Genomic DNA, 10,781 nt, shown 5'->3' on the forward strand with positions numbered 1-10,781 from the left:
GTGTCATAGCACTATCAATTGCGTGTGCAAAGGAGGCTCAATGGGTTCTGTAACGTGTACTGGGTTGGGAGAATCCACCAAGAATGGAGCAAAAATAGAAAGGGGTTTGTTTGAGATGGTGGTGTAGTATCTGTTCGCCCCATGCCGGGACGTCACGCATATGAACATGGGCGGTATCTGGGCTAGGAGGTGGCTAGCTCCCTAGGTGTATGGATGTCGCTCATATGGCTGGGCGAGGGCGGACTTCATTTGTGCCAGCACCCGGCCTGGAGCAGACTGTGGCCGCTCCAGGCCGGTTACTAGTAGCTCCTATGCGTGTGGGCGAAAAGAGCTCTTGGCGCCCAATACGAATTTTGTGGTTGTGAGAATTTTGATAAATACCTGTTGAGTGATGCTGGAGGCACTTCCAACTTGGTGCCGTCTGGACGTAAGTCTCCAGATGTCCCAGGCGGTGCTGGAGTGTGCGCTCAAGCATACGATGCTTGTGGTCTGGCGAGCTGCTGCAGACTGAAAGCATTCATCTTGTTGGCGTGTTTGTAATGTCCTGGAGGTGTGTGGGAGCTGGCCAATCAGCTCGCAGAACGTGTTGTGTCCTGATTGGTGGATGCATCAGGAATGCGGAACCGACTCTAGAAAGTCCGCTGTGTGAACGGGCGGAGTTGCCTTCTGGGGCCGGTGCTGGGAGTTCGAGAGAAGAGAGGCAGAGAGTGGCGTGGAGTCCAAATTGGGACTTAATGGGAATGCCCTGTGAGGTCACTGTGCTGCGTGGAGGAAGGTAAAGAGAGAGGGCGCCTAGGCGTCCATTTTTGCAGAAATAACTCGGGTGGGTCAGAGTGGGCCGGTTGTCCAATCGAGGCAGGCCTGAGTCCAGCTGATTGACTGCCCGTGTCACGTTAACTGATCAGGGGGCGCTGCATGTGGGTGCACCCTGTTGTTGAAAAGCTAGACGGTGTAGTCAAAAAGTGTCATACCCAGGGGGAGAGCTAGTGGTGGAGCAGGGTATGAAGTAGAGTTTTTTGTAAAGGAAATAGTAGTAATAAAGACACGTCAGTGTCTCCTAACTATGCGCTGGTGAGTTGCCAGCATGACATGGTTGGCGAATTCGTAGATCAAATATCTTCATCTATGTCTCTGATGAGAGTTTCTCTGGGAAATGCACGTATAAAGAGTGCAAGGCGGACCGTTCTCTCCCTTTTAATATGGAAAGATTTGCTGTTCATTGAGGCCTTATTTTACAAACATCTTTAGGCCAGCAATTGTATTCCACAAGCTGACCCAGTTCCCCCTGTCACGTTGGCACCTGCAAGATGAGATGCTTCCTTGTATAGAAGCAACTCCAGGACCTAGATGGCTACAGGTCTAATAAACCTTTTCAACTCCTACATGTATTATACATGGAGCATGTTCTAAAACCCAGAACCATTTGTGAATATTTTCCCCTTTGGGTCACGCTTAAATACTCTCCATTCAGCAAATACTAAAAGGCCTGAATGGGCATTTCTTTCATGTACCTTATCAAGTTATTGTTGTCTAGATTATTGAAATTTGTCTCATACATATTGCTTTCAAATGTTTTTTGATGTTCTTATGTACCCCACCAAGTTATTCGTTGTCTAGATTATTGAAATTTGTCTCTTACATATTGTTTTCAAATGTGTTTTTTTTTTAATGTTTTTTTTGTTTTAATACAAACCTTTTATGTTCACAACCTTTGACACGTGTGAGTCTCCTTATTCGATCTTTCTTCTTTCTGGACAAACCTTATGGGTTACTAACTCAGGGATTTAATCCATTAGTATAACAATACCAGGTTCCCCGATTTCCATTTGTTCCATTTATTGATAAAAATTGGGTATGAACCTGGAAGGTAGCAGTTCTGCTTCCTTTTGTTTTTGTATCTTTGATGCCTGAGTCTGCTACTTGTCACCCTGGGCACACCGAAGCCCTCAGAATATATATAGCTATGTAGCAGACATGTTTTGAAAATGGGAACCTTTTTTCAATGTGTGTGCAACTCCATAAACTAGCGTTGCCGGTTCACTTTCAAAGAGGAGGTAGAATATGTACTCCACGTTCTGACTAAATCTAGGGTCTTCAGAATACATTTGTAAACATCAGTATTCTGATGCTGTTATTTGTGTGCATCTTTCATCATATCTTCCACCTTTTCCAGTCAGGAAGAGTAGAGGAAAGGCTTGTGCTTCTAGACTTTTTTTCCCATATACTGATTGGCGTTCCTTTGGCTTGCCACATTTGATATGTTTCTAGTACATCATGTACAGTGTCTTTGGAGTGCAGTGGGTGAATTTTATAGTGATCTAAAATATTGGAAGTTGCAGTAGGATCTAGACGTTGAAATTGTCCAGTTGTTGAGGAGTCCTGAATTATTTCATTGGTTTCTCTCAGGTTTTCTTCAATGTTTATTTCCTTGCAGTATTCATTGTTTTTTTAAGGAATTGCAAGGCTTCCCTAACTTTGTTTAAGTCCACTAGTTGCTGCCAAATTTGTTTGTCTTTTGTAGGTACATCATTTACCAGTATAATCAAAGAGTCTTGCATTGGCCTTTGCAATCGTAGAGTGTCTATATTTTCTTTCAGATCTAATGGTAAATAAACTACTTTACCACAAATGCCTCTCAGTAATTCGGTGGGAGGCAATTTTGCAGTTTTCGGTTGATGTTGTATTATTGCACTGTTTGAATTATAATGCTCTCATACAAATTAAGCTGCTGCAGTGAGTTTGGCAGTGGAACTACTTCCAAATTATTACTGATCGCCCATGAAGGCATTTGGTTATTGTCCAGTTTTGCAGTGCAGTATGTTCACAGTATGGAGGTGTTAGTAATTTCGAATCTGTTTTCAGCTATACGGTACAGAGCTAATTGAAACCATTGGGATTCCTCATTGTCTTCTATTTTCTGCATTATATCAATATTTTTGGTGCTCTTTCTATAGACAGTTCTACAACAACACACACATACTTGGTTTGGCATTTCAGCAGATGTGCTTTTGAACTTTTGTATTTCTTTTTTGTATGTGTGAAATAAAAAGTTGACATCTGCAATGTTGTCAGTACTGTTGCTGAAAATGCTGGAGTTTGTAAGTGCTCTTCAGTTCCACCATATTTCCTTTTGGATGTGCTCAATTTCTTCAAGCACTTGTTTGGCTGTCCCGTGTGGGAGAATATCATTTAAATGTTGCAGTGCTAAAGCTGGACTTTTTGCATAGTACAGTTTGTAAACTAGATTTCTGACGGTTGAATGGTGGTTTGCTAACATTTTGGTACGGTGGAACGTGCTTTTGCAAGCAGGTCCAGAAATACAGGCTAAGGAATGTCCTTGTATTCCTGTGTAGTTGCGCACTGGACAGAGTCCATAGTTTGTAGTATTTAAATTTTTCTTTTCTCGTTGCCTTTCACATAGTGATTGAGGAGCTGCTGCAAAGATTTGATCAAGCATTGGCGAATGTTACACATTGATGTGCAAGGCCATTTGTAGGTGAGGCATGTTGGTTTGGTGGAATGGAGAGTGACATCTAAGTTTGATGGGGATATTTCTGAAAGCAATGTTTCTTCTCCATTATGGTATTGTGTATTTTTTCATACCCATGTCCACTCCGATGTAAGGCAATTTGGTTTGTTTGCTCTTGTTTGTATGATTCTTGATTGAAGTATGACTCTGTTGGTGGTGTGACTCCACACACCTGTAACAGATGTGGCCAAAGGTATCTATGTTGATATTGCATTTGTTTCAAAGTAGTGCTTGGAGTTTACCAATTAACAATGTTAGTGGTTTAATTCCCTTTAAAATTACTATAAACAATTTCTGTTTAACGATCATGCACCGTCTACAAGAGCTTCCAGGATTATATTTCTGCTGTAAACTTTGAGGGTTGAGCGTGATTTCTCCCCTCTATTTAAAGGTTCTGAAGAACTCTGTGGTGGGACATTTTTTGTCAAATTAATTTTTTGGAATGCTTGCACATTACACATTACCATTTGTACGCACTCTGTTAGCAGTAGTGCGAGTTGCACTCTTTTTTGTTCTTTTCTTTGCATTGTCCCATTTTGACAGATGATTTACACTTTCCTTACTGGTGGGTGCATCCGTTTTGCTTAATGACTGTATTAGCTCTTCTCTTTCAACTTTCTGCAGAAGTTCTGCTTCTAGTAGGTTGCATGTCTCTATTTCAGCGTTTCTTTCTACAGACTTGCAGTTTGGTAGGCGCTGTGTGGTAGCTATTGGAGAAGAAAGGGAAGTGTGGGTGTGCAGATTTTCAAATGTATGTGCAATGTGTGTTTCACTGTGTAATGGCCTCTGACTTTTGGTTGGGCACAGTATCGTACTATGTGGGGATTAGTCTAATGGTGGCGACATAATAAAACTGAGCACCTGTAGAGGTGGGATGAGTAACAATGAAGTAGATACTGGTGGGTTGCTGCAAATCTATATTCTACAATACAAGAATTGTGCACTCTCCCAGTAGGACGTAAAACACTACGATGGTATTGTACTTAATGTGTTGCTTGGTGAGAGTAGGTTTATTGCAGGCTGTAATTTGAAGTGCACACGCCGGTGACTTTCAGGAGAGAGGTGGGTACTGCACCTGTATAAGAAGATAGTAAGAAAATATGTTGGCTAATGGCATAGCGATTGCCTTTGTATAATACATTCTTTAAAAGTGTAGGTGGATGTCTTGGCAGGAAGAGAATGTGTGTGTGTATAAATGGATGGCTTATTGTATGAATGGGGACATGGGAGCATAAGCATGTTTGGTAAAGGGGTAGGTGGGTTATTTGCAAGTGTGTTGCATGACGTCCTATTAAGAAAGTGTGTGTATTAGTGTAGGAGTATTCATTTTGAAAATGAAGTACTTTTCATTGTGGAAGGATGAAAAAAAGGTTCGGAAAGATGTACAGACTGCAAAGCAGAATGTTTTTGTGTGTGCATTTGCATGTACCTTTCTACATATGTATGCTTGCTAAATGAGTGGAGCCATTGTTTACGTTCTTTAATTCCATTATGTGCATTTATTAATGGTACTGTTGTCAATGCACACATACATGGTTTTCTTTTTTAAGAAATGTTGCAATCTATAAAGTGTGAAAGGTAAGTGACAGGAATCTGTTGTTATGCATGCACTTGGCTTAGTTTGGTGGGATACGCCGACTGATCCTTTTCTGTGTAATTTTTACAAATTTCATAGGAGGTGCGTTAATGGGGGAAAACATTGTAAAATTGACGGAACGAAAGGACAGAGTAACCGTTTGAATATAACAATGCTGCTATGGGCAAATGTCAACTTTGGCAGCACCTGCCACTGTAGGAGCCATTTCATGGTAGGTGATGGGAGAAACACCAGTATGCATTTTCAGTACATTATGGAGAGTCCGTGCCAGGTATCCTGTTGCAACGGATGTATAACACACTTGCAAATGTACTGTACAAAAAGTAGTGATACCTGCAGGGCATGGTGATGGTTGGCGATGTCGATGAATGTGGATGCAGAACTTGTAGATCATTTTACAGTACTTTCTAGTGCCGGTGCTTTTGATTCAGAGGACACTTGAACTCTGTGGGCCTCATTACGACCCTGGCGGTAAGTACCGAACATTACCGCCATGGCGTAATTAACGTTTACGCCATGGCCGGATGGCGTAAAGTGCGGCACATTCCGACCCATCGCGCACGTGCATTACGCCATGGCGGTAATGCAAAGAACGTGATGCCGTAAAAGACCCCAAAATGGCCCCTACCGGCATCGTACGCTGCGCATGGTGCACTACCGCCACCCATCATAGCGGTGACCGCAATTAGCAGTGACCGTAATTAGCGGTGACCGTATTTAGCGGTGACCGCTATTAAGCGGAAGCGGAAGTAGCGTCATCGCGGCGGAACGGGAAGGAGCACGGCGGCCATCTTTAAAAACACAATCCATTTCCATCCTCCCCAACCATACCAGATCCGACCCTGAAACCTTTCCAAACCCATCACCCACCCTATTACCCACCCGATAATGCCGAAAGTTGTGAAGAAGGCATGCGACCGGCAGCGCCAGGACCGCTTTACACGTGAGGAGCTCACCATGCTTGCCGAGACACTGCAGGACAATGCTGCAGTAGTATTTTCAACGCAGATGACCAGGCCGGCAATAGTCCAAAAGAAGGCCATATGGGCCTTGGTGGCACAGCGTGTCAGTGCGGTGGGGGCCGTAACCCGCACTGCACAGCAGTGCAGAAAGCGCTGGGACGATCTGAGGCTACGGTCCGGAGCATACTCTCAGCAAACCGGAACCTGGGGACGGCAACTGGGGGTGGATCAAAATCCCCCATCAAGCTTCAGGCATGGGAAGAAATATGTGCCTCCACCATTGGGATGGAGAGCATCGAAGGAGTCGGAGGGATGGAGAGAGGAGCCCCGACATCTGGAGATGCAGGTAGGTGGCCAAATCAAGCCATGCTAAAAGCAACAAAGTTCAATCATGTGAAGTACCATGTTGACCCATAGTGCATATGCAACACATCGGCAGGAGAATGCCCACAGACACATCCGGAATACACCCTGCACACATGCAGCATGCACACCCTAACTGCTGGCACCCACATACCACCATGCAACTTCCACACAAAAGCACAAAACCTGTATGCCCCTGCCGGAAATGTTCTGCATGTACCTACTGTTAAGATGTCACTCGTCACAATGCACGGCCAATGTCCGCAGACCCATCAATAACAGTATCCCACCTTTGCTCCACCACAGGCTCTGATTCAGACCTCCAAGATGAGGACACCACTGCCTCCAGAGCCACCAAGAGGGCCAGGACAACAGTGGCAAGGCCGCAAGCCTCCACCTCAGCCGTCCCTGGAAAAACACACCAGCAGCCACAAACCCTGCCAGGGGAAGAGGCCAGGCCAGTGACAGCCACCACAACAGTCATCGGACACGCAGCAGCAGCACCGCACACGTCAACAATTGTGCCCACCGAAGGGACAGGCTCCGCTGCGAGCAGCACCCTGGGGGAAATTGCTGCCATAGCAGCATCCTCAGACAGTGAGGCAGGGAGCATCGAGGACATCGATGATGGAAGCCCCACTGCCCACCCACATTCCCCCCACACATCCCTAAGCCCCCTGCCGGCGGATGCCACACAGGGGCATTCGGAGGCCGAAGATTGGCCAGCCACCCCATCCCCGCAGCCTGAGGCGAGCAGCCCAATGGACATGGCCATGAGCCAGCACAACCAGCTGACCCTGCAAGAGATATTCACCCGCCAGCAGCAGCTATCCACCCTCCTTATTGAACACGTAGCAGAGTGTGGGGGTGCAAGGGTTGACAAGGAGAGAAGCGCAGACCGAGTCACGGCTGCCATTGAGTCCTCCACAAAGGACATCTGTACAGAGCTCGCTGCTGTGCGGCATGTCCTCACAGAACTAGTACAGGCCATTAGGGACACGCGTCCAATCGTGCAGCCAGGACCCTCCTCATCAACCAGCTCGGCACAGAGCAGTCCCATCCGCAGATCTGGGAGGAATCTGCGCAGCAGGGGTGCCTCGGGGGCCAGGGGAGGGGACTGTCAGTAGTGGCTGGACAGTTGAGCAGGACTCCTTTACACACTGCTGCACAGACAGTACCACACCTTCATAGGGATTGCAGGGGGGAGGTGGGAGGGTGGAGGGGGTGTGTTGGGGTGTTCAGGGGGGAGGTGGGAGGGTGGAGGGGGTGTGTTGGGGTGTTCAGGGGGGAGGTGGGAGGGTGGAGGGGGTGTGTTGGGGTGTTCAGGGGGGAGGTGGGAGGGTGGAGGGGGTGTGTTGGGGTGTTCAGGGGGGAGGTGGGAGGGTGGAGGGGGTGTGTTGGGGTGTTCAGGGGGAGGTGGGAGGGTGGAGGGGGTGTGTTGGGGTGTTCAGGGGGGAGGTGGGAGGGTGGAGGGGGTGTCATTCCTTTTTGAAATCACAATACACTTTTTCGTTTTGCACAAATCATATGTGTGGACATTGCTCATTGCGTATGTGTGCTTTATTGTTGAATAGTCCGCAGTGTGAATTTTCAAGACACACACATTGGCCCGAGTGCCCTCTCCATGTCACATGCACACGACGTGTGTGCTAGAAGCATTGGTCAATGAGATTCTGACGCATTTCACGCCCCTTCTGTGCATCGCTGCCTCCTTGTGGTACTGCACTATCCCCACCCTCATCATCCTCATCGCCAGGTGGTTGCAGGTCTGCGTCAGGGGGCAGGGGCACATTTCGTCTGACGCACATATTGTGTAGCACGACACATGCCATGACAATCTCCGCAACCTTCTCATGGCGGTACAGGAGTGCCCCGCCAGACCTGCAGAGGCAGCGGAAAAGTGCCTTCAGTAGGCCAAATGCCTGCTCAATCACCACATTGGTACGTGCATGGGCACGGTTGGAGTCCTCCTCATGCTGGTTCTGTGGGTTCCGGACTGGTGTAAGGAGCCACCTCTTCAGGGGATAGCCTGCATCACCTGTAAGTGGACAACAATGTATGTGTCAGGGATGAGAATGATTACTGAACATGACGTGACGCCATGCCTTGCATTAGACTGTTACTTTGCACCACTTTTAGTCGCACTAATGGATTCACACTATGCAACCGGTATATGTTCATGGCTTCCATGTACTGTTTTGCATGCCAAGTCACAATGAAGGGGTGACAAGTGCCTTGTGAGTGCACATCCACTGTGTCCGTTCAGGCTGTATGGTAGGTGACCTGGCACGTGTCCTGTGAGGTCAACGCTCACATGATTGCAACATTGATGTCTGGCACATTATGACCCCAGTGAACAATACTGATGTCAATGTGGACAGTTTGTGGGCCTTGCTGTCTGTGTTGTGGTGTATTGATGTTCCTGTCCGTCATGTGCCTCCTTTGTGCGCAGTTATGTGGGACAGGCCTATCAGTAGATGGTGTTTGGTGACGTGCATGTAGCTGCTATTCGTTGGAGTCAATGTTGTCACATTTTGTACAATACACTTGCAGATGGTTGTGTCATGGTTGGGACACACCTTCATTCCCATGTTAGGGCTGCTTAGGTCAGGCATCATGTATACAGTTGTCAGATGACGTAAGTGCTGCCTCAGGGTATGGCCTGGCTACTGCTAGTCGCAGCCAGGTGAAGTATGCATCACCACCCCCCCCCTTTCTGCCAGGTGAAGTATGCATTGGTACGTCGATCACCTACCCACTTCGCATTTCCATGGTCATGACATTAGACTCACCGAGTAGCCAGGATCTTGGGCCTGCATGTCGCTCCATGTAGCGTGGTATTGTGGAGTTCCTCAGGACCATTGAATCATGGGTTGATCCGGGGAATCGGGCACAACAATGTGTGAAGATCCTGTTGGAGTCACAGAGCATTTGCACGTTGATTGAGTGAAATAGTTACCGGTTGCGGTACGGTACCTCCATGGCATGTGTGACCACCAATTCCACATGGGTGCAGTCGATGGCACCAATGCAACCAGGTATGCCAGCTAGTGCATGGAAACCCACTTTGGTGTTAGCAATCTCCTGGGCAGACCGTGGCAATGAGATGTGGTCGTCTGTGTGCTTGAGGAGGGCATCGAGCACTTGGATCAGTGTACGTGAGAATAATGGTTGTGATATGCCATGCAAGTGCCCCACTGTGTGCTGGTAGGTGCCTGTGGCCAGGAAGTGGAGTACAGACACTACCTTCAGTAGGGGGGGATGGCGGTTGGAGTTTCTATCATGCTGACGATGTCGTTGTGTATCATGTCTACGATGGCGGTGATGGTGTCCCGGTCCAAACGGTTCAGGGTGTGGATCTGCTCAGCAGTGAGGTTGAATGGATTGGCTCTGATGCGTGGGATTGGGGGCTGCCTGCGTGGTGGCACTGGCTGTGCTGGTGGGGCTTGCTGGGCCTGCCTTGCCCTCCTTCTCCTCCTGCGTCTCCTCTGTGCTGCCTGTTGTTGTTGTTGCTGTTGTAGCACATGCATTGCTATCAGGTCCTCCAGCCCCAACATTGCTAGTCGTATTGGTATCATTGTGGAGTGTGACTGGGTGTGGGAAGGGGTGGGGTGTGCTCTTTTTGTACTTCCTGAGTCTGTATTGCCTTCACCTGTGCTGTTTCTGTGCACCTGTGGCAGCTGCATTCACTTTACATGGCCCTTTACGGTTGGTTCGCAATGGCGTAATTAGCACCATGGCGGTAAGGTACTTAACGGGCTGGGTGATGGCGTTAGGTGCATGTCCGCTTGGGTCGGCATTTGCGTACCTTTCCGCCATGGTGCTAAGTACGGTGTGGCCGGGCGCGTGCGCGCACCCTTAGCGCAGTTAGCGGCAGCGTTAACTACGATGCCGCTAATGGCATCGTAGTTAACGGTCACGGGTCATGATCGGACCTGGCGGAAAACGATGGCGGTAACCATTTACCGCCATAGTTTTTCACTTAGCGCCAGGGTCGTAATGAGGCCTTGTGTGTTTAACGGTTAGTATGGACTGTTCAACAGAGATGATAGCGTTAGATACAGAATTCTTGGATGTAATTGGTGGATGGGAGTGTGACCGTTTAACAGTAGCCAATGAGGGAGTGCTGGAAAAAGGCTACTGGAAAGGGAAGAGTGACTTCCCCGGTTTTACTGGGGCACAGCCCTCACGGTAGTTGGGAAAGCGCACGTGCTACATTCTGTCCTTCTTAATATGCTTGCCATGGAAATGGGTCTACGGATTGACGAATCAGAAGCATGTCTGCTTTTCAGTTCTTTGCTGGGATGTTCTTCTGTGCCCATGAGAACCT

This window comes from Ambystoma mexicanum, chromosome 1p (genome assembly GCF_040938575.1).
Source record: "Ambystoma mexicanum isolate Mex_15411 chromosome 1p, UKY_AmexF1_1, whole genome shotgun sequence".
Lineage (NCBI taxonomy): Eukaryota > Metazoa > Chordata > Amphibia > Caudata > Ambystomatidae > Ambystoma > Ambystoma mexicanum.